The sequence below is a fragment of the Rousettus aegyptiacus genome, unplaced genomic scaffold, assembly GCF_014176215.1.
Source record: "Rousettus aegyptiacus isolate mRouAeg1 unplaced genomic scaffold, mRouAeg1.p scaffold_m13_p_15, whole genome shotgun sequence".
NCBI lineage: Eukaryota > Metazoa > Chordata > Mammalia > Chiroptera > Pteropodidae > Rousettus > Rousettus aegyptiacus.
The window spans coordinates 27,972,605-27,996,933 of NW_023416290.1; the positions used below are offsets into that span (position 1 = coordinate 27,972,605).

General features: G+C 36.9%; 1 pseudogene; it reads left to right on the forward strand.

Annotated features, from left to right (window-relative positions):
• Positions 1-7,717: 7,717 nt before the first annotated feature.
• On the forward strand, positions 7,718-8,682 carry LOC107514991 (annotated as a pseudogene).
• Positions 8,683-24,329: the final 15,647 nt, after the last annotated feature.

The window sequence follows — 24,329 nt, forward strand, 5'->3', positions numbered from 1 at the left end:
AGATATGATATCTAATAAAAAACACTAGTCTATAGGAAGAAGTATATAGAGAAAGGACAGGTTATTTCCTTAAATGGACAGCAAAAAAAAATGGATTATGAAAAAGTGTTAGAGTAGAGGAGAGTTAGAAATACTTACTGATAACGATTGTAGGAATAGTAATACCTAGAAGATTTTTGGTAGTTCCTAGCATTCAGCCGAGCACCATGCACATAGAAGATGATCAATATATAAATATAACAATTGCCAACGCTCAAGGCTGTTGCATATAGCACTGTTTGCTATGGATTACATACACACTAACTCATATTATCCTCAAATAAAAGGGAGGTCCAAGATGGCAGCATAGGTGAATGCTGAGCTCACCTCCTCCCAACAATACATCAAATGTACACCTATATTTAGGAGGAAAAAAATGGAGTAGATGATAGAGGCTCTGTTCATCCCTCTGGTGGCCAAATCAAAGATGTGACAGAAAGAAGGAGCAAACGGCAAGGAAGTTGCCTGGGATCTAAATAAAGAAGTCACACAATTAGAGAGAAATCTAAGAAATCACCCTGAAACAGCAGAAGATAGGAGGGAGTGAGGACATGAGGGTGCCTGGTATTGAGTAGCTAGCTGAAGGTACAGAAGCTGCAGCAGCAGCAGCTTCTTAAAGGGGCCGTGCCCACAAAGATGCAGTGACCTACTCACTCTGAGCACCAGTGCCAATAAGTCTGCATGCAGGGGGCACCAGGGACTTACAGGGAGACATCTTCGAAGTGAGGACAGAAGTGAGACTCACTCTGTACAGAAATACCATTGTTCCCTGTTGAGCCCTGCCCCCTTCCAGTTGCATGGACACAGTGCTGCCATAGCCTAGACATCAAACTGGATGACAGAGGTCGCTCAGCCCAGAGGATTCCCTGAAACTCTGCCTCCCCAAACTCACAGCCCCACCCAAGCCACATCCAGGTGTATCCTCAGCAAGTCAGGTGCTTTTTACTGAGCAGCGCCTAGACTCACACTGGTGGCAGCTGGCCTTGGTTTCTGGTGTGGCCTTTTGAGACAACTATAAGCACAGCATCTGTGGATTGCCTGCTGAATTTTAACAGGTGGCCAGGTGCTATAGGTGTAACAAGTAAATTTTAAAAATTGGGGATTGTGAGCTGACAAGGTCCTTGCAATCTGTGAGATCAACCAAGAGTTGCCTTGCCTAAAAAAAAAAAAAGAAGAAGAATAAAGAATGGTACAACTACATTCCTATCAATAAGCACCTCAAAGGGAAAAGAATTAAGTGCTCCAACTAAAAAATAGAGTAGCTGAATGGATAAGAAAACAGGACCCCTACATTTTGCCTTCAAGAGACTCACTTCAGGTTAAAAGACACACACAGACTAAGAGAAGAGGATGGAAAAAGATATTGCCTTGATGGACCTAGTAGGTATTTAAGTCAGACGGAGAAAGATAAGTACTGTATGATTTCTTTTATATGCAGACTCTAAGGAATAAAAATAACAAACTAATCAAAAACAGACTCAGAAATATAGTGAACAATTTGGTGATGGACAGAGGGGAGGGGGTTGGGGGCCTGGGAGAATAGGGTGAAGGATTAAAGAAGAATAAGTTAGTAGCTGGTGGATGGTCACAGGGAAGGAGAGCATGGCATAGAGAATGCAGTTAGCATTAATATGTTGGCTAGATGGAGGGTCAGGAGAAGGAGAGCAATTGAGGGGATTGTTTTATGAATTATATAGATGTCTAACCAATGTACTGTATACTTGAAACTCATTTTTTTTAAAGAAAATTTTTCTTCAAAAAATATGTACACTTATATTTAGAGTAATTCCTTCTGAGAAACAACTGAGAGCAGCAACGTAACAAGCCAGAGGAAGTGGCAGGAAATACTAAAATACTAAAAGAAAGGAATCTACAACCTAGATTTTTATATTACGGAAAGTTATCATTCAAAATTGAAGAAGAGATAAAGATTTTTCCCAAACAAGCAAAAACTAAATGAGTTCACCACCCCTGAAGTGGCTTTATAAGAAATGTTAAAGGGTTTTCTTCATGCAGAAAAGAAAAGGCCATAACCAGAAACAAGAAAATACAAGGAAGAAAAAAAATCTCACCAGTAAAGGCAAAGTTGAAAATTATCTCTAACTATAATAAAAAGTCAGAGGACACATAAAACAGATATAAAATATGATGTCAAAAAATAAAGAATGAAAGGATGAGTGAAAATATAGTGCTTTTAGAATGAATTTGAACTTAAACTCCTATCAGTTTAAAATAGACTCCTATATTAGAAAAAATTAATGCAACAGAGAGCTGGTTCTTTGAGAAAGTTATAAAATTGATAAACCCCTGGCTAGACTCACTAAAAAAGGGGAGAGAAAAGATACAAATAAGGAAAATCAGAGATGAAAGAGGGGAAATTATGACTGACACCACAGAAATACAAAAGATCATACAAGAATACTATGATAAAGTATATAGCACCAAATTTAATAATCTAGAAGATATAGACCAGTAGTTAGAAAAATACAACCTTCCTAGACTGAATCAAGAACTGGAAAATCTAAACAGACCAATCAGAAGTATGGAAATTGAAACAATCATCAAAAACCTACCAAAAAGTACAAGTCCAGGACCAGATGGCTTCACCAGTGAATTCTACCAAACATTCAAAGAAAATTTAATACCTATTCTCCTCAAAATCTTCCAAAAAATCAAAGAGGAGGCAATGCTTCCCAACTCATTTTATGAGACCAATATCACCCTGATACCAAAACCTGGTAAAGATAACACAAAAAAGAAAACTACAGACCAATATCTCTCATGAATACAGATGCAAAAATCCTAAATAAGATACTAGCGAACTAAATACAGCAACATATTAAAAAGATTATACACCAGGATCAAGTGGGCTTTATCCCAAGGGCACAGGGATGGTTCAACATACACAAATCAATGAATGTGATATACCACATAAACAAATTTAAAAATAAGAATCATATGATCATAGCAATAGATGCAGAAAAAGCCTTCGACAAGATACAGCATCCATTTATGATCAAAACACAACAAATTGGTATAGAAGGAAAGTACCTTAACATAATAAAGGCCATATATGACAACCTCTCAGCCAACCTTGTACTTAATGGTGAAAAACTAAAAAGCTTCCCTCTAAGATCAGGAACAAGGCAAGGCTGTCCACTATCACCACTGTTATTCAATATAACACTGGAGGTCCTAGCAAATGCAATCGGACAAGAGAAAGATATAAAAGGCATCCAAATAGGAAATGAAGAAGTCAAACTGTCACTATTTGCAGATGACATGATTCTCTATATAGAAAATTCTAAAGACTCCATAAGAACATGACTGGAAACAATCAGCAAATACAGTAAAGTCTCTGGATATAAAATAGATGTTCAAAAATCAATAGCATTCCTATACTCTAATAATGAAGTCAGCAAAAGACATGGAAAAAATAATTCCTTTTGCAACTGCAACAAAAAGAATAAAATGCCTAGAAATAAATCTAATGAAACATGCAAAGGATCTATATAATGAAAACTACAAGATCCCATTAAAAGAAATTGAAGAAGATAGAAAGAAATGGAAAGATATTCAATGTTCTTATTGGATGAATCAAGTTAGTTAAAATGACCATTTTACCTGAAGCATTATACATATTTAATGCAATCCCCATCAAAATCCTATCAGCATTTTCTGAAGAAATAGAACAAAACTCATCAGATTTGTGTGGAAGCACAAAAGACCCTGAATCATCAAAGCCATCTTGAGAAAAAAAGAATGAGTCTAGAGGCATCACTCTGCCCAACTTCAAATTATGCTGCAAAGCGACAGTAATCAAAATGGCATGGTATTGACATAAAAACAGACACACGGACCAGAACACAGTTGAACAGAATCAAGAGTCCAGAAGTAAACCCATATTTATATGGGCAAATGATTTTCAACAAAAAAGCCAAAAACATACATGGAGAAAGGGAGGCCTCTTCAATAAATGGTGCTAGGAAAACTGGAAAGCCACCTACAAAAGAATAAAACTAGACTGCTGTCTATCACCACAAACTAAAATTAACTCAAAATGAATTAAGGACCTGAATATAAGACTAAAATCAATAAGATGTATGGAAGAAAACATAGAAACTAAACTCAAGGACCTTGGACTTAAAGAGGATTTTATGAATTTTGTCAGGAGCCGTTTTGAGGAAAACAAGACTGTTTGTTAAGCAGGATGTTTTTGCGAAGTTGGCCAACTGTGCAGTCTGCTGACTCAGGAGGAAGTGCACCTGGTGTGGGGGCGGGAAACAGAATGTTTTCTGAATAGCTAAGGAGTTTCCGTGATTGGTTGTTATTTAGAGGTGTTTTGCTTCTTATGCACTCAGTAGGGTATAAATATGTGTTGCAAACTAAACTCGGGGCTGCTGCAGTATTGACTGTGGGACTCCCAAATGTATCTCTTGTCTCTGTCTTTTCTTTAATCTTCACCCCCCATCTCGGATGCTGTTCAACCTAGGCTGGCTGGCTCCGGCAGAATCTGACCTCAAAAGCAAGGGAAGTAAAAAGCTAAAATAAATGAATGGGGCTACATCAAACTAAAATGCTTCTGCTTAGCAAAAGAAATCATCAACAAGGTAAAGAGACAACCATCTGATTGGAAAATTATATTTGCAAGCAACACCTCCGATAAGGGCCTAATATCTAAAATGTACAAAGAATTCATTCAACTCAATAACAACAGAAAACAAAGGATCCAATCAAAAAATGGGCAGAGGACCTGAACATACACTTCTCCCTAGAGGACATACAAATATATGAAAGGAAGCTCATCATCACTAGCTATTAGGAAACGCAAATCAAAACCACAATGAGATATCACACCTGTTAGAATAGCTATAATTGACAGGACAAGTAATAACAAATGTTAGAGAGGATGCAGAGAAAAAGAACCCTCATACACTGCTGGTGGGACTGAAAATTGGTACAGCCACTATGGAAAACAGTATGGAGATTCCTCAACAAACTGAAAATTGATCTACCACATGATCCAGCAATCCCTCTACTGGGTATTTTTACCCCAAAGACTTGAAAACCTATATCCAAAAAGATATTTGCACACTAATGTTCGTAGCAACATTATTCAAAGTGGCCAGGACATGGAAGCGACCGATGTGTCCTACAACAGATGATTGGCTAAAGAAGCTGTGGTACGTATATACAATGAAATATTACTCAGCCTTAAGAAAAGATGAAATACTGCCCTTTGCAACAACATGGATGGACCTTGAGGTAATCATGCTAAGCGGAATAAGCCAAATTGAAAAAACTGAAAATCACATGATATCACTTATATGTAGGATATAAACCTAAAAGCAACAAATGAGTGGGACAAACAAACAGAGACTCATGGATATGGACTATAGATTAGTAGTTACCCACTGGTAACCACTATAGACTAGTGGTTACAAGCAGGGTAGGGGAGGAGAGGGGTTGTAGATGGGGTAAAGAGGGTCATATATTGGGTTTAGTGTAGGGTGAAGTGGGTAAAGAGAATCAAATATATAGTAGCTGAAGGAAACTGGATTTTGGGTGGTAAATACACAATAGAACATACAGATGTCAAATAATAATGTACATCTGAAAATGGTATAATTTTATTAACCAATGTTACCCCAATAAACTTAATTAAAAATTAAAAAAATAAAATAAAATAGACTCCTATAGATATTCACAGATATATATGAACCTCATGGTAACCACAAACCAAAAACCTACAAAAAATTACACAAAAAAATAAAGAGAAAGAAATCCAATCAAAACACTAAAGAAAAGAAGCCAACAAAAGAAAAGTGATTGGAGATGAATAAAGGAACAGAGAAGAACAATAAAAACAAAAACAATGAAATACAATTATGAAAAAAAATAAAGATATACCTATCAATAATTACTTTAAATGTAAATGCACTAAATTCTCCAATCAAAAGGCATAGGGTAGTTGAATGGGTTAAAAACAAACAAATAAACACCCATCTATATGCTGCCTACAATAGATTCACTTTTGATCAAAAGACATGCAGAGACTGAAAGTGAAAGAATGGAAAAAGATATTCTACGTGAATAGAAATGAAAAGAAAGTTGGGATAGCAATGCTCATATTAGAAAAAAAGAGACTTTAAAACAAAGAAAGTGAAAAGAAACAAAGTACTTTACAAAATGATAAAAGGGTAAATCCAAGAAAAAGATATAACGATTTTAAATATCAACACACTTAACATAGGAGCATCCAAGTATATACAGAAAATATTAATGAACATAAATGCCAAAATTAACAGTAATACAATCATAGTTGGGTACTTTAATATGTCACTTACCTCAATGGATAGATTATTCAGGCAAAATATTAATAAGGACTTAATAGATTTAAAAGACACTCTAGACCAAATTGACTTAATAGACATTTTCAGAACATTTCATCACAAACCTGAAGTATACATGGAATATTGTCCACAATAAACCACATATTAGGCCAAAAAAAAAAAAAAGCCTCAATAAATTCAAAAAGATTGAAACAAATTCATAAATGCAGAAAACATTTTCATGGTTGATGGAAGGGGGACTGGGGAAATGGGTAAAAAGGAGATGGGTTTAAGAAATACAAATTAGTAGCTACAAAATAGTTATGGGGATATAAAGTACAGCATAAAGGATATAGTCAATAATATTATAATAACTATGTATGATGTCAGATGGGTACTTGATTTATTGTGTGATCACTTTGTAAGTTATATAAATATCTTATCACTATGTTGTACACCTGAAACTAATATATGTCAACTGTAATTGAAAAATAAAAAAAAAAATTTTTTCAAAACTGTCAAGGTCATCAAAAACAAAGAAAGCCTGATAAACTATCAAACAGGAGAGGCCAACAAGATATGATGACTAAATCTAATTGGTAACTTGAATGAGATCTGAGAACAGAAAAAGTACATTAAAGGAAAATTAGGGAAATTCAAATAAACTGTAGAGATTAGATAATAATAATGCACTGATGTCAGTTCCTTAGCTATGATCAATGTATCATAATAATGTAAGATATTAACATTAAGGAAAACTGAGTAATAGAATATATGAGAATTCTCTAAACTGTCTGTACAACTTGTCTAAATCAAAACTATTCTAAAATAAAAAGGGTTTGTTTTTCAAAAGCAATAATTAAAAAGAGGTAAGGCGCAAAGGACAGGCATAGAATTGTATATGTAAGCCAGCATCTAAGTGCAGGAAAATTGAGCACCCTCTAGACATTTATTTTATGTTAGCCTTGGTGCATCTCAGTGAGCCTAGAAACTATGCATGAAGTAGTTAAATTGCCCTGGACACATGGCAGACTTTTAAAAATAAATCCTGGTTGACCACACAGCAAAATTGACAACAGCATGTCAATGTACTTGTTATATATTGACTTCCCATATCACTTCCATTTGCGAATTACACCCAGGAACTGAACCTGAGGAAGTTTTCAATTAAGAAGCCCTAGGCATTCTGGAGCAGACCAGAGGCTCTCTGGTACCTAATCAAACCAAGCCACAGAGGCACAGTTCCCATTCCCCTCACCCACACCCAAAGGCTGCCCCTGGGAACAAGCTTAGAGCATCTGGCACTACAGCCGGCAGACCACAGCCTCTTCCCACCACTGGCCACCATGTCCCACTTCAACAAGGGCCCTTTCTACACAGGCTCTCAGCAGAGGTCAAGGACAAAATTACTTCCAAGTATGATCATCAGGTAGATCTTAGCAACTGGATAGAAGAGGTGACAGTCATGAATGCCAGCACCAACTTTCTGCTGGGCCTAAAAGACAGCATAATCCTCTGAGAACTCATAAACAAGCTACAGCTAAGCTCAGTGAAGAAGGTCAACGAGTCCTCATTAAACTGGCCTCAGTTAGAGAATATAGGCAACTTTATTAAAGCTATTCGGGCTTATGTTATGAAATCACATGGCATATTTGAAGCAAATGATCTTTTTGAGAATGGAAACATGACACAGTTTTAAGCTATGCTGGTGACTCTAGCAGTTCTAGCTAAAACAAAAGGATTCCATACAACAGTTGACATTAGAGTTAAGTATGCAAGAAAACAAAAAGGATATTTTGATGAAGGAAAATTAAAAGCTAGCCAAGTGTAATTGGTTTGCAGATGGGAACCAACAAATATGCCAGCCAAACAGGTATGATAGATAGCCTATGGGACTAGGGGGCATCTTTATGATCTCAAAATGCAAATCGACAAACCCTTTGACCAGAGCATGATTAGTCTGCAGATGATTGCCAACAAAGGAGCCAGCTAGGCAGGAATGTTAGTGCCAGGTACCAGAAGAGTCGTCTACGATAAGAAGCTAACTTTACAACCAGTGGACAACTCAACAATTTTTTTACAGATGTGTACCAACAAAATCACTTCCCAGAAGGGAATGAGTATATGTGGGGTATAATGGCAAGTATATGATCCTAAATACTGCACTGCTCTGACAGAACTTGCCATTTACAATGGAAGCCAAGGTATAGGAACAAATGAGTCAGCACTCAATGATAGCGATTATTAGGCAGAATACTCAGAGGAGTATCACGGCAACTACCAAGATGACTAGCCCAGAGATTACCAGTAGGGCTACTAAGGCACTGATGATTAGATTCACAGAGAGGAGTTCAATATTTAGTCCATTATTTTCATTCAGCAAGAACCACGCTAGCCTTGAATAACTTTTATCTTGTCTTCCTAAAACACTGTTATGTTTATTATATCTGAAAGAAATATTGCCTTACATACATTCATTTTTCCTTTTTCTGCCTTTTCCCTAAATAGTTGGCTTTGGGTGCTGTAACAGTTAAATCCTATAACTAATATTGCATAAAAAGTAAAAAGAAATACTGTGAGAGGGGAGTACTCTTATACAGTCAATTCTTTTATTACAGATCTATGCATTTTTACAATCTCCTACCTAAACTGGTGTTTTCAAACAATAGGAAGCTTTTTTTTTTTTTTACAGTTTAGTGTCTGGTTTCTATGTTGAAGACTAAACTCAAGCTTATAGTTAAAGGTGATATTTGCCAACTAAATTTAAGAGACAGCATTTTTTTTAGAAATTTACATATCAATTTTTCTACAGTATTGTTTGCTAATTCTTAAAGTCATGATCAGTGTGAAAAAAAAAAGAAGAAACCCTACCTTCCATAGATTCTTGCATATGACATAAACTGACCAACCAAAATGCCCCATTGTCTTGGACACAGTGATTGGTCCAAGGGTAACTGTGGAATCCAACAAGAGCCAAGCATAATCATTCTGGGTGAATTGGTGTAGATACTCAGTATCCTTCCAAAATTGTAAACTATACTGGGCTATGTAAGCATGTAGTTGTGAGGACCATCTTTTCCTGTCACATAGAGCTTGCTGGATAAAACCCCCCAGAGGATAAAAGAAATAGATATAGAGAGACTTCTCATGGCATCATCTGAGACCTGGATCCAATACACTCATATTTAACACCACTCCTTAGACTCTCAATTATTTGAACAGGTAACTTTTTGTTTTTCCTTAAGTGATTTTGAGTTGTGTTTCTGTTACAACAACAACAAAATCCTGATTAACAAAATTAAATAGATGAATACTTAACTGATAAATCATTTGTTTATTCATTTTAGATGTTTATATATTGAAATACTCAACATTTATAGAGTACCTACTATTTGCCTAGATCTCCAGTAGGCCCTTGTAATACAAGGGTATAAGAATCAAGCTCTTCTCAAGAATGTACAGTCTTTATAAGCAGACAGACAATCAACACAATATGATTAACATTGATAAATTTATTATGCGCACACGGACCTAGAAAGGTGAGCACTCAATGCAGACTAGGACGGCATCCTTAGGAAGAAGCATCTGAACTAGGTTTAGAAGAATGAGTTAGAGGAGTAAACCAGGCTGATTAAGGGGTAGGGAGAGAGTGTCGGGATAGGCAGAGACAGGTACCAAACAGTAAGAGCCGTCCATGTGACACAGAAATGTCAGAGGCCTGAATGCTTTGAGGAGCTCTAAGTATGACAGATCTGTGGGGACAAGGAAGGAATTGGCAAGAGGTAAGGCCAGAGAGATACAGAGAGGCAGCTCTTGAGTTTGAATTATAGTCTAAAGATATTGAGGGCTCCAGATAACAGTTATGTTCTGACAATTATCTCAACATGGATAAATGATACACATTTTTAAATGTTACACACACACACATCTGTACTTGCAGCTCACTCAGCCACATACTCTTTTCCAAGTTCAGTCCCAACTGGCTCTCAGCTCAAAATTCAAGCCGACTGCCCAGGACTCAAGGCAAACATGATTCCAATGGTAGCAGATAAACTGTTAATAGATAACTTGAAGCCGGTATGCCTTCTTGCACATTTGATCAATACACAAAAATTCTTGAATCAGCCCACATTTCAAATTCCAATAACAATTTTGGTAGAGGTTCTCCTTGAATTGAATAAGATAGGTATTCATCACTGTCTATTTTTTCCCTCAGAAAATGTTCACTAGCCTAGCAAAGGCTCACCTACTGTGTAAGGGTGCAGAGAACATGTTATCACTGGTTCATGAAATTCAATGAGAATTTACTAACAAGAATTGTGGCATCCGAGGACCAATTTTTTAAATGTAGATCTGATTCAATCCAACAAATATCCATTAAGTTTCCACCCTGTGAAAGCTACTATTCTGGAGGCTCTGAGAGTATAAGCCGAATTTCCCATGCAAAAACAAATTTTCTCAATCTTTCTCTAAAGGGTTCTTTTTATATCAAAGTTGGCAGGAAATAGAAGACTAAATTGTCTCAAACTGTTGTTGGCAGTGAGCTTCTGTCTGTGTTAATTACACTCTATGTTTGATGCTCATCATTCAGTCAACAGTCAACGCATTGTAGCCTTTCTGTGATTGACTAAATACCAAATTACTGTGTGCAGCTTTTTGGATTTCTGAGTGTATCTAATTTATATCATTTCCATATTTGACGATCTAATAGTATGGAGGTTTTTCCAGCCCTGACTTCTTTGATAAACAACTAATCAATGAAAATATTGAGTACAAATACAGACACACTCAGAAGAAGGAGCTTAAAAGTTTAGAACCTTTGGAAATATAGTTTTTAAGGAAGATTTCAAACTTTAAGTTTGAAAGGACAGATGACTTATGAAAAAAAAATTTGCACCATGTTTTGGTATTGTCTAGTAATATATGATTACATAATACATAGAGACATCAAAAAATTTAACATCATTTGGGTTTATGTGCATATATGGTCTTACATATATATGCATTTGATATGAGAGTGAGAGAGTGAGCTGATAAAAATAATTCAAAGTAAAGATCATAATAAACAGAAATCAAATAGAAAATATGTGTTTTATATTGCTTAGTTTTAGGTTCAGTTTTCAGTTCTCAAAACATGTTACAATAGGTATTTTAGCATGAATGAGAGCAGTTAAAACTCCACAGGCTGCTTATATTCAAAAGTGTGATGGAGTTAGCTCATACTAGCTTGCACAAGCCAATTCTGTGCATCTTTTTACAGCTTCACATTCAGCAATTTACTATAGATTACTTGAAATTAGCCATGGTGGGAGCAATTAAACCACGAAAATTGGTAAATCCTACAAATCAGAGGAGGTTCTTTCCCAATAGAGCTGATTGGTAAATGTTTACCAGAACACATACGAAATATATGTTAGGAAATAGAAGGCTAGAGTGAAGCATAATATAGAAATTGTTTTATTTTTGTACCTTCACATTATACACTGGAATGTTTTTTTCTTTAATAGTTATAAATATATAGATAGAGGGTAAATAGATGATAAATACAAGGGGTAAATGACTAAATAATAAAATTATAACTAAAAAGGAAAATAAGAAAGAAATTAAAATTATATGACAAAGTGATTCATAAATGTAGAAATATTATAATGCTTTTGCTAAAAAGAAAGAAAAATTATAAAGCATTTCGTAAACTTATTGCAGCTAGGAAGATAATTTAGTCTATATCTAACCTAACCACCCATTGCACCTGTAAGAAGACTGAAGACCAGAACACTTAAGTGACTTAGCTATGATTATAAAACTAGGCAAGTGTCAAAGCCAGAATGAAACTCAAGTTTCTTCACTCAGGTTTCTAATGGGTCCATTAGAACTATTGTGTTCCCTTTCATGGTATCTTATCAGAATGAAGTTGCCAAAACAAGCATTGATTTTTTTTCCAGCATATGTTTTTCATTATTAAAACAAAATAAATGCTTTAAGACCTTTTAAGAAAACAAGTAGAAATATATCACAGATTTTTTTTTAAATGGGCTTCTCATTGGATCACAAAATTTCAGATGTTAGGATGATTTAAAATACTTTATTTCATAAAATTTCTCTTGATCATATGCAGTTTCCTCTATCATTTAACACAAAACCAAACAGACATGGTTTTTCTCAACTCTGAGTATTTAGCATATGAATTGCCTGATGGTATCTAAAATACCCTGTTCAAGGGGAACACTGATACAGTTTACATTTCATAAGCTGGTAGAAACTTCGCTCCTAGGCACAGAAAAAAGCCAAATTTCCATTTCCCTACCACCTGAAGACCCCTCTTATCAGACATTTCTAACGGCATTTACTCTATCTTCTCTGTTGATTATAACATCCATTGACTTACTAAAAATAATTGAGAAAATAATGCAAAAAAGAATAGGTTTTAGAGCCAGACACTCAGATTCAAATCCTAATTCAGCTACTTCCTAACTGTGTAACCTTGGAAAAGTTAAACTGAGCCTCAGTTTTCTTACCTGTGAATGCCTAGAATGATGGTGTCTAGAATTAATTTGATGTGTTAATAGTAAAGAAATAACAGTTCTAAAGTATCTAATACAATATCTGATGCATAATAGATATTGAACCAAAGTTGTTTCCTTCTTTCTTTTCACACCCCCTCCACTGGCTTGGTGTTAGAGATAGAAAAATTAATAAACCATAATCTCACACTCCAGGTATTTGAAATACAGCAGGAGGAAATATTTCTAAATTACTAATTTCCACACAATATAGCTTGGTGAATCAGTTAGGATCTCATCGGGAAACAGATGGTACCTCAAATTGCATAATTTGAGGAGAGTCTAATAAAGAGACTATTTTCAAAGGTACATGTAGGTAAGAAAACCACAAGAGATGGTGTAGTGTCCCAGGACTAAAAACAAATTTGGCACAGCCCTCCTCCCAGGCCTGAAGGGCTAGAGGAAGAACAGTTACAATTAACTGGAAAGAAAGAATGGAACAGTGGGGTGCTGGAGTTGCCTAATGCCAGCTTGAGAGGACAAACAGTGCACATCTTTTTCCAACTCCATACTGAGTGACATCACATTGATAGCTTAGAATTGGCCATAATGGGAGTATTTACATCACAAAAATGGACAAACACTACAAATCAGGGCTTCTCAACTCCCAAACTAGTTGTTAACCACTTACTAGCACATCATGAGGTACAACCTTTGCTGTGGGAAGCAAACCAGCCCAGAGCAACCTCGCAAAGGGAAAACTTGGGGAATAAATAGCCCAAATTTATTCTCCTTTTGTCCTCTCTTCTCTTTACAATGGTCAAAAACAATCAGAAGACGGAGGTCAAGAAAGTCCATTGACATCTATTCAACCTGACTTCCCATGCAACCAACAGAGTGGAGAAAATGAAAGAGTAGATCTAAAGAGGAAAACAGAAGCATACAGTGCATATAACAAAAAAGAGGATAAAGATCTATTAAAGTATCAAAGGAGAAATAACATTTCCTGGGTAAATCATGAAAAATAAAGAGGAAATGGAACTTAAAGGATGAGCAGAAATTTGCCAAATGCGGAAGACAAAGGACACTACAGACAGGGAAATGTGTAGGAAAAAAAATAAGCTGAGATGGCTGACACTGCTGAAGAGCTGATATATTTAGACTGGCAGGATGGGGCATAGTGCTTGGGGTTGGGGTACTGGAAATTATGGAGGATGGGGGTGGAAAAAACATTCTGAAGTCACATTGAAAACCATCTTAAAATGCATCCAGTTTTTTTTATCCTCAAAGCCATGACCCTCATTGAAGCCACCAGCACCTCTTACCTGGATGACCATCTTATCAATCCACTCTACACTATAACCAAGGTGGCATTTCCAAAAGACAAATCTCATCTTCCTCCTATTCTGCCTAGGAACAATGAGCCTCTCCTTATTGCATAGTTCTAATGCCCTCCTTGTATTCTTAACTTATCCTTCCCCATCCTACTGCTTACCTCACACACTTCCACTCCCCAATCTCCAGAAGCAGAGAGTAGTTTTTCAGTTCCTTAAATGGAACAGTCTTGCTCTCACCTTTCTTTCCCTTCACCTAGCTAACTTCATCTTAATCTTAAGATCTCAGCCCCGACATCACTCCCTCCTTAGATGTCTCTGACTTCCCCTGCCTCCTTCCAGATCTATTTCCTTACCATGATACTCTGTGCATAGTATTGCTCTGGTACTTATCATCCTGAATTGCAGTTGCCAGTTCCCTAGTCTGTCTGTCTGCCTGTCTGTCTCTCTCTCTCTCTCTCTCCTCTAGGATCCTTGAAAACACAGACTATATTTATTTAACTTTATATCCCCAGAGTCTAGCACATAGTGGGTACTCAAAAAATACATATCAATGAGATAAATCTCTAAAAGTTAAATATCAGGCACAGAGACAGGCATCTTAATAACTTATGAGATATTTTTTGCTGAAGTATTCTCCTAGCTGATTATGTAGAGAATTCCCCCAATTCTGTCCCTATTAACCAGCTTGGGCTGACTAAATCCATAGAATATATTGTCCATTGTTGCAAAAACAGTATAAAACACCACAAGTGGCATACAAGGTAAGGTTAAAGTGAGATTTGCTGAGAAAAACACAAACAGAGCAGCAATGGAATGTCCATAATTCCTGAAGCTCACAGAGAGTTTGGCCAGCCTAGCACAGTGGATGTACCATGGAAAGTTCTCCAGAAGAAGAATCTGCACCCTAATGCTGCTAGAAATTTTTATCGAAAAACTAGGAGGAGAACAGAGACCACTCATGGACTGAAGCTACATGACAAGGGAGCTTCTAGGCTGGGGGTCAGGATGAATACATCTAGCAACCTTTCTGGCAAGCTAGATCCCTGCTGAGCCACCTAATGGAGGCAAGAGACAGCCAGCCGACAAAATATGAGTTTCATCACCTGTGACATTCCAAGATGCTGAAAGTTCAATAAGAAACACAATTCAAGTGTACAAAACTCTCTCAGCCACTCTCCTTTTGTAGTCACAAAGTCAAGCCTATAGTTCAGCACTAAGCAACACAAGCCCCAAACATGATAATCTGGGAAGATAGGGAACCTCCTTTCCAATCACAAACTAGGGATCAAAACACTGAGGGTATTCTCTTCATGCATATAGTTACACTCTTAAGTGGCATAAATTGAAGTCCACTGTTCCAGTTATATATTGCTGTGTAACAAATTATCCTAAACCATAGTGGCTTAAAACAGCAACCATCATTTTTTTTATCTCTGGGTCATCATTTGGGAGGGCCTTAGCTGACTTTTTCTGGCTTGAGGTCTCTCATGTACTTACAGTCAGATAATGGCTGGTGCTGGAGTAGGTAGATAGCTGAGTATCTCTGACCTCAGTAGTCTCAGGGCTTCTCCATGTGGCCTTTCCACCTGGGCTAGTTTGGGCTTCCTCTTGGGGCATTTTGATTGCTTACATGTCAGCTTAAGGATCCAAAGCAATTATTGCAGTGATCAATGCAGAAGGTACATCATCTTTTATGATCTAGCCTTGGAGTCTCATGATGTTGTAGTGACTAGAGTTATAAGCCCACCCAGATTCAAGAAGAGAACTCTTCTCAGAGTGTCACATTATAAGACCATGTCAGAGGGAGATACTATCGCAGCCATCTTTAGAACATACAATCTGCCAAAGGCACCAACAATGTGCTAGTTCAAAGATAACTCTTCCTTAAACTGGTCACGGTCCGAACTCCACCAGTAATTTTTCATCAGTTATTATTTTTACATAGGTAAGGCCCTATGGGAAAAGGGTAGAGAATATGGGCCTAAAATGGCAGCAAGATTCCAAGAAGAAAGGAAAAAGTTTTAACCCCCTGAGCAACATATAAGATTTTTGTTTTAGAACTATTACTAAAGCTGTATTGTGGAAAGTGAATTTAAAAAAAAACCTAAGAGAAAGATGCTGTTTGTCATCTTTGCCTCTAATCTCTTTCTGTGCCTTAATTTCCTTATTTTTAAAATGAGAAAAATAATACACTTACCTCCAAGAGTAGTTATGAGAATTAAATATAGGTAAGTTAATATAAGTAAGGTGCTTGATATATTGCTTGATACATAGTAAGCGTTTTTATACACATATACACACAAACATGTCTACTTGCTATTTTCATACTCTTAATGTCTATATGAGAGATGATGGTGGCTTAAACTAAGGAAATAAATAGATTTTAAATATTTATTGTGTGGAAGGTGAAAAAAGAGGGGAAACAAAAATAATTACTATGTTTTGACTTTGAGCAAATAGTTGAATGCTATTGAATAAAAAAAAAAAAACATGGAGGCAGACAGCTCATCTAGCCTCAGATGCAAGCCTAAACATTCCCCAGAGTTTGCTTTCAAACTATTCTCCTTAGCTGGTGAAGCCGACAAGTTTTTCAACTGCTTTAAGCTTCCTTTCTTTATCTGTGAAAGGGAGATAACAATAAAGCATAAATGTGCACTTCATGTAAATTTAACTCTATGACCTCAGCGAAAGAAATAATAAGAATAAGCATGAGCACAAGAGAAAAAAATAATTTTAATTATGTACCCATAACTTAAATTATTCCATGTAAAGAGCATAGCTCTAAAAAAAACTTGATAAAGAAGAGAAGAACCTGCCGTTGCCTTAGTCAATCAGGTTCCCACACATTCCCTACACTATATGATTTTAAAGGTTAAATTTACTTTTTAAAAATGTGATATGGCCCTAAATGAAATCCAGTACAACTAGAATCAGTTATTGGTTAGTTGATCAAAATGTTATCCAAGCAAAAAATTATTTAAAAATGAAGCATATATTTTCAATAATTTGTTTTAACTTAAAATTTATAAATATAAATTTATTATTCTATGTTTTGACACAGAGCCAGGCTTAATCTTTTTTTAATTTCTTTATTTTTTCTTAATATTGATTCACCGGCTGGAGCTTCATGCCATATTCCTAAAGTAAATATTAATAATTTCCAGTTTATAGTAACAATACAACTTTGCAGTCAAAACTAACAAGGTTATAATCAAAGAAATGAATGAGGTGATATCGTAGCTCAAATATATGTGAGTTTAAAAGACATTGTCCTTACCTAGTTACAGTCTATGATCTGTCTCTTTGGGAAGATATTTCAAGTTTCTTAAAGTATATTTTGTGCCTGTACACCTCTCATGCTGGTTTTTGTCCTAACTGGCAGAGCCTCTCCTGCAGTTCAAACACTCTAGATTAGATTAAATGCTGCCTTGATATTATTTTGCCATTTATGTCTCCTACTTTTTTCCCTCTCAATTTTAATCATAACTCAACTTCCAAACGAGCAACTAAACCACCTAAATTGTTTCCCAAACAAAGCACAATATTATATAACTTCATTTTGAATTAGCAGCTGAACAGAATACTCAGAAAGCATCACTGAGGACACTAGCAAAGAGTCAGGATGACTCCCCACTACCAGCAAAAGGAAAGCAGACACTAGAAGAGACAAATGAAGGCATCGAAGTCAAAGATCTCTGAACTGAAATGTTCTGAGTTGACAAGAGTTACCATTAGACCTCAAGCAGCACATGAAGCCATTTAGCCCACCCAGCTCCAGTGGGCAACTGAGCCCTCTGTTGAATTGTAAATTAGTAAATATTAACATCTTTTCCTTCCCACTAACTATTCTCCATTGTGCTCAATTCCTTCTTTTCTCCTTCACCCTTACAAAGTTAACACTGTTTCCCATTCTGGAGCTAAGTGCAAGGGACATTGTAGATTATCCTTAAAGTCTCAAGTACAAGTCCTTAGAGTGTAGTTGTTGTCCTCGTTTATATGTTTCTTGACTGCATGCAGCTCCCTGTGAACACTCACCTTGTTGTCCAGTTCATTGTCGAGCTCAATGCATTCCCTAGTTTCTTCCTCTGTGTTCTCACAACCACCTCCTTTGCTCAAGTCCCATCATCTTAAGCAACAGCCTTTTCAGTGGGTTCACAACTACCCACTCTTTTCATGCATAGTTGCTCAAGTCAAGTTTCTATCTCATTATGTCAAGTTCTTTTCTCCCACATCTTCAGTGATTCCATTGTTTGGGATGAAGCCCCAGTTTTCAAACGAGACATACCAAGTCTTTTACACTCTGTTCCAGAATACATGTCCAGCCTCATCTGCAGCCACTCTCTTTCCCCAGTACTCCTCACTCGAGCCCCAATAGCATACCAGTTTATCCTGGTCCTTTATCCAGATTGTTCATGCTATCGCTCTCTTTCTGAAATGCCCTTCTCTCCAACTCCATGATAAATTCATCCATCAAGAACCAGGTTAATGACACCTTCCTGAATTCATTCATTTACTCCTGTGTTCATTTACTGAGCCCCAGCCTTGTGTCGGCACTGCTATAAGCCTGGTGATCCAGTTGTCAGCAGAGCTGGCATGCAGAGTTCCAACACAGTGAGAGACACAGACCTCAAATAATAATTACACAAACAAGTGTAAGATTGAAACTGTGACAAGTCTGAAAGAGAAAAGAAGTGCTTCTGGCAGAGCAAACACCACTTACAAAGGCTTTGGTTGGGAGTCAAGGGGAGCCAGCAAATAGTAGAGAGCAAGAAAAAGCCAGGGTGAGGAGAACAAAGCAGTACAGTGAGTGGGTGTGAGTGCAGCTGGTAAAGGCCAGACCACATGGGCCTTGATAGTCATAAAAATAAACTTTATATTTATTTTGATAACAACAGGAAGACATTGCAAAGTTTTCAATGGAAGTATGATTGGATCAGTTTTGCTTTCTGAAAAGATCCCTATGGTTGCCATCTAGAGAATGGATGCAAAGGAGGCTAGGTGAAGAGTTGCTAAAGAAAGAGTTAAACATAATTCCTTTACCATACATCAAGTGATACCATTAAAAAAAGGCCTAATCATGCTGCATAGTATCAAAAATCATCTTGGAACTTTGTATTTTCCATAGATAATCAACAAGTTAGATGAACTAGGTATGGTATGATGAAATTCTCCTTGCTCATCATCTGGTTTTGACCAGAAGACCTCCATTACAGTACCCTTGTGTGCACTCATCTCAGCTCCAGCATTTGGCCTAGCATTAGAGAAATATTGTCATCTTGCTTCCAGATTCTCTAAACAAAGAAATATAATCAAATATTTATATACACTTAATCATTATATACTTCTGTTTGATACAGCCATTTTCTTCTAAGGAACGAAAATATTACATTGATCCTTTTTTACATATAGCCCTTGAAATGACATCATAGTTAATATTCCTAAATATTTGCATGTTTGGTATCATTAATATTACAAAAAAAATGTTTTACTTGAGAATTTTGTTCTTTGTAGAAAAATTTTGGTTACGTTAGTTGTCAAAATACACATACAAACATATACGCAAACATATATAGCAGGAAGAAGTTGAAAATATTTGTGACACACTAATAATTTGAGACATCAAGCAGCATGCAGTCTTTATACCCCCTACAATATCTGCATTCAAACCAGGAGTCATGAAGTTACAATTTACCATAAAGAAGTAGTTACCCCCATCATCAACCCGACATCAACAGAAAGGAGGGAATGAAAAGCTATTTTTTATTCTAAATCTGAAAACAAATATAATTTAATATATTATAAAGAAAAAGTAAAAAGAAATACATAGGGAGAATAAAAAGAACTTCCCAAGTCTTGAGTTGCAGATAAAAGACTTAGTGTAAGAAAAGGGATGCTGGTACATATTTTCAAAGTAGGTTAGGGTCTCCACCCTAACTCTCCACCCCCAACACCACCACCTGCTGCCATTCCCAAAGAGCTCGAGCATGTGATAAGAGGAGAGATAAAGGAATCCAGCTAAGATGAAAAGATGAAAAGAATGAGCAGTGGGGAATTTCTGACTCTTTTCCATCTCTGACCGAACTAGAAACTTGAGGTGTACCAAGACATTCTCCTGTGGTGTTTGAAATGCCTAGGAGGAAAAGTCTGCTAATACAGTTCTCAAGTACAATTAGAGAATGACAGTCTTTGCAAACCTATCTAGTTCCATGAGACTTGAGGAAAACAAGAGTGGGATGGCAAGTGCGCATAAACATAAGAGGTGGTCCACTGTCATCAGCAGCAGCAAGCAGAGCATAGAGATTTGCAATTATCTCATAAGCCCAAAGTGAAGATAAGCCAATGAGCAATTCTAAGAGCCTACCTGGAGAAAAAAAAAACATACGAGGAAGGGAAGAATGTAACCACATGTGTCATTCCTCCTATTATAAATCAAAGCAGCATAACAGACTACAGGAACATTGAAAGAACAGAAAATGGATGTGATTTCTTTCTGCTTCAACATCATGAAAATAACTTTCCTTCCCTCAATGTAACCTAGATGTAAGATCAAGAGAGAGAAAAAGAGGGAAACTTTTAATGGGGATAACTCTCTTGAAACAGTTGAATATCGAACTAATTAAACTATGAACTGCACTACACATAGTCCATTTATAGGTCTTGACCAAGAACTTAGTACAGGAAACAGGATTAATTCAAAAAGAAAAAAGAAAAAATCTAAAGACTAAAAGGCAGAAAGAAAAGTCAGTCTAGAAATAAAGTTACTCTTTGGAACAAAAATGTATGCCAATACAGTTAATACCAATACATGTATATATCACACACTACAGAATAATACAGTAGTTTCCTAGACATACAATTTTTGGCCTGACTCCTTTGGAGGTGAGTGAATGAGAGGTGAGCATGATAAAAAGGAAAGTTCAAAAGGACCATTTGACAGAGAATATAAGAACAATCTAATGATAGTGTTTGGTTTGCCGAAAACCAGAAGGCATGAGATTGAGCAGGCATTTCAAGAGTTTGAAGTATCGGTCTGTTAAAAAGCAACTCCCTCTGATGCAATAACAACCCAATAGAGGGGAATTAAAAGTTGATTTTTTTTAACTCTAAATATAAAGACAAATACAGTTTATTTATAAGGTTTAAGACATCTTCCTCTCAACCAAATCTTGACCCCTCCAAAATATCCACTTTTATTATTGGCAAAACTGCCACTAGAGAGAATTATAGTAATCTAATCTGGCTGCAGACAAAGTAGACAACTTCGCTTCCAAATTCATTGGAGCCAACCAGGATGTCTGTCTTTCTATATTTTGAAGATGATAATATATACATTAACTTTATTTAAGCTATTCTTTTCCAGCATAAAAAGCTGCAACTCTCCCATCACAGCCCTTCATGAGAAAGATGGAGAGAGAAAAAAAAATCAATAAGCCTTTTACTAAAATCTGTGAATATCAGGCTTTGGTTAGTTGTTTTTACTGCCAAAAATCAAATAACTATTCCCTCCCACCACTTATCCCCTCCTGTGCTGGCTTCTGTCCACTGGAAATCATATGGGATTTAGCACTAATGGGGTGGGAAGAAAAGAGTTTTGTGGTAGGGAGGGAAGAGAGGAAGAATGCGCTTGGCTGGGGTCAGATTCAAAACATTTATAGGAGACCAGGCAAAATGGCATAGATGACAGAGGCTTTGTACATCTGCTCTTGCAACCACACTAAAGTTGTGAAGGAAACATGAAGCAAACAGCAAGCAGAGTTGCCTGGGGTCTGAATGAACAGAAATCTTACAACTAGAGAGAGAAATAAGAAACCACCCTGCAATGATAGAAGGTGGGAGAGGGCAAAGATGTGAGGCTGACCTGTCCCCAATGGCTGAATGGGACAGAGGCTACAGCACCCGCAGACGTCTCTTAAAGGAGCTGCGTCTACAACCAGACTTTCTCACTCAGAGTACCAGCGACGGGTCAGCTGCTTGGGGGGCACCAGGGACTTACAGAAGACCACTGAGTTGTTGGAGCAAGGATCAGAAGTGAAGCTTTCTCCCAGGAAGAACTGCTGGAGGAATCCATTGTTCCTCTGTTGAGCCCTCACCCATCCCACTGTGCAGACCTAGGGCTGCCATAGCGGAGATGTAATTAAACTGGATAACAGAGGTCTCTCTGCTAGAGGAGTCCCTGAAACTCTGCCTCTCCCAACTCACTGCCCTACCCAAGCCAATCCAGTTGTGTCCTTGGCATATCCTGTGCCCACTGCTGAGCAGATCCAAGCACCACACTGGTGGCAGCTAGCCTCAGTTTCTGGCTTGGCCTTTTGAGGCAACTATAAGCACAGCATCTGTGGATTGCTTGCTAAATCTTAATAGGTGGCCCCAGAGGGGCACAGGCTGGACCTAAACTTGGCCTGCAGCTGGCACCCTCTTAGGACTGTGCCACTGACATCTAGTACACAAAGTCATGCTAAAAAGACCAGAAGTCTAAGGAACTTTTCTTAGTACATAGAAACAGACATAGAAAGGCAGCCAAAAGGGGAAGACAAAGAAGCAGGTCCCATACAAAAGAACAGAACAGAACTCCAGGAAAAATGGAGTCAAGTAAGCTAACAAATGCAGAGTTCAAAATGCTGGTTATAAGGATGCTCAATGGATTTAGGGGAAGTGCAGGTGAATTCAGTGAGAACTTTAACAAAGATTAAAAACATAACAAAGGAAATGGAAATTATAAAAGGAAACCAGTCAGAAATAAAGAATACATTATCTGAGATGAAGAGTATATTAGAGGAAATCAACAGAGTAGATGAAGCAGAGGATCGAATCACTAGTATAGAGGGTAGGGAAGCAGCAATTAGAATGGCAAGAAAAAAAGAATCCAAAAATATGAAAGTAATTTAAAGAGACTATAGAACAAAATTAAATGTAACAACATCTGCATCATAGGGGTACCTGAAGGAGAAGAGGGAGAATGAGAAGTTGAAAACTATTTGAAGAAAGAATGATGAAGCAGAGGGTAGGTAATAAGTCCTAAGAGGGTGCCAGCTACATATCTATCAACAAATACCTCAAATGGAAAACAATTAAGTGCTTCAACCAAAATATAGAGTGGTTGAATGGATAAGAAAACAAGACCCCTACATACACTGCCTAAAAGAGACTCACTTCACATTAAAAGACACACAGATGAAAAGGAAAAAGACATTGCCTTCATGGTGCTAAAGGGTATTGCACTAAATGAAGTAAATCAGACAAAGACAATACCACATGATTTCATATACATGTGGTATCTAAAGGACAAAATAAACAACAAAAAAATTGAAACAAACTCATAGATACAGAGAATATTTTGAGAGCTACTAGACAGGAGGGGAGTTGGGGCAGGGACAGCAAAAAAGGGCAAAAGGATTAAGAAGTGCGAATGGATAATTACAAAACAGTCATGGAGATATAAAGTATAGCATAAGGAATATAGTCAACAATGTTGTAATAATATGTAAGGAGGAAGAGGAATATTAGATTTAGTGGGGTGATCATTTTGTGAGTTATATAGATCACTAATCAGTGTGCTGAACAACTGAAACTAATATAATATTGTATGCCAACTATAATTGAAAAAACTCATTAAATTATACACTGTAAATATGAATAACTAATTGTCTATTATGTATCAATAAAGCTGGGAGGGCGGGGGGGGGGAACATTTATAAAGGTGAGCATCATCTGCAAGCCAAAGTGCTGTTTCTTGGATATAGCTCTGAAAGGCAATGCAGAAACAGCAAACAATAAAGAAGCAGACAGCAGTCGGGAGCAGGTGGAACAGGTATAGAAGGATGAGCACCTCCAATGTCTAGGTGAAATCGATCAGTCAGTCATATATTCTTCAGAGAAAGTTTACATACTGCCTGAAAGGGCCTGTGAAGGTCTTGAAGTGAGAAATATCCCAGATTGTTATTATTTATCTAGAGCCCCATGTGTAATATGTAGCATGTACCAAAACAAAGCAGAAACCTGACCCAAAGAGTTCACTGACCCAAAGAGTTCACTGTCTAAAGTTATATTCCAAGAATTGGCAAAGCAGAAAACAAACAGCACAGACAGACACTGAGGAATAGATCTTTGCAAAATTTGTAAAT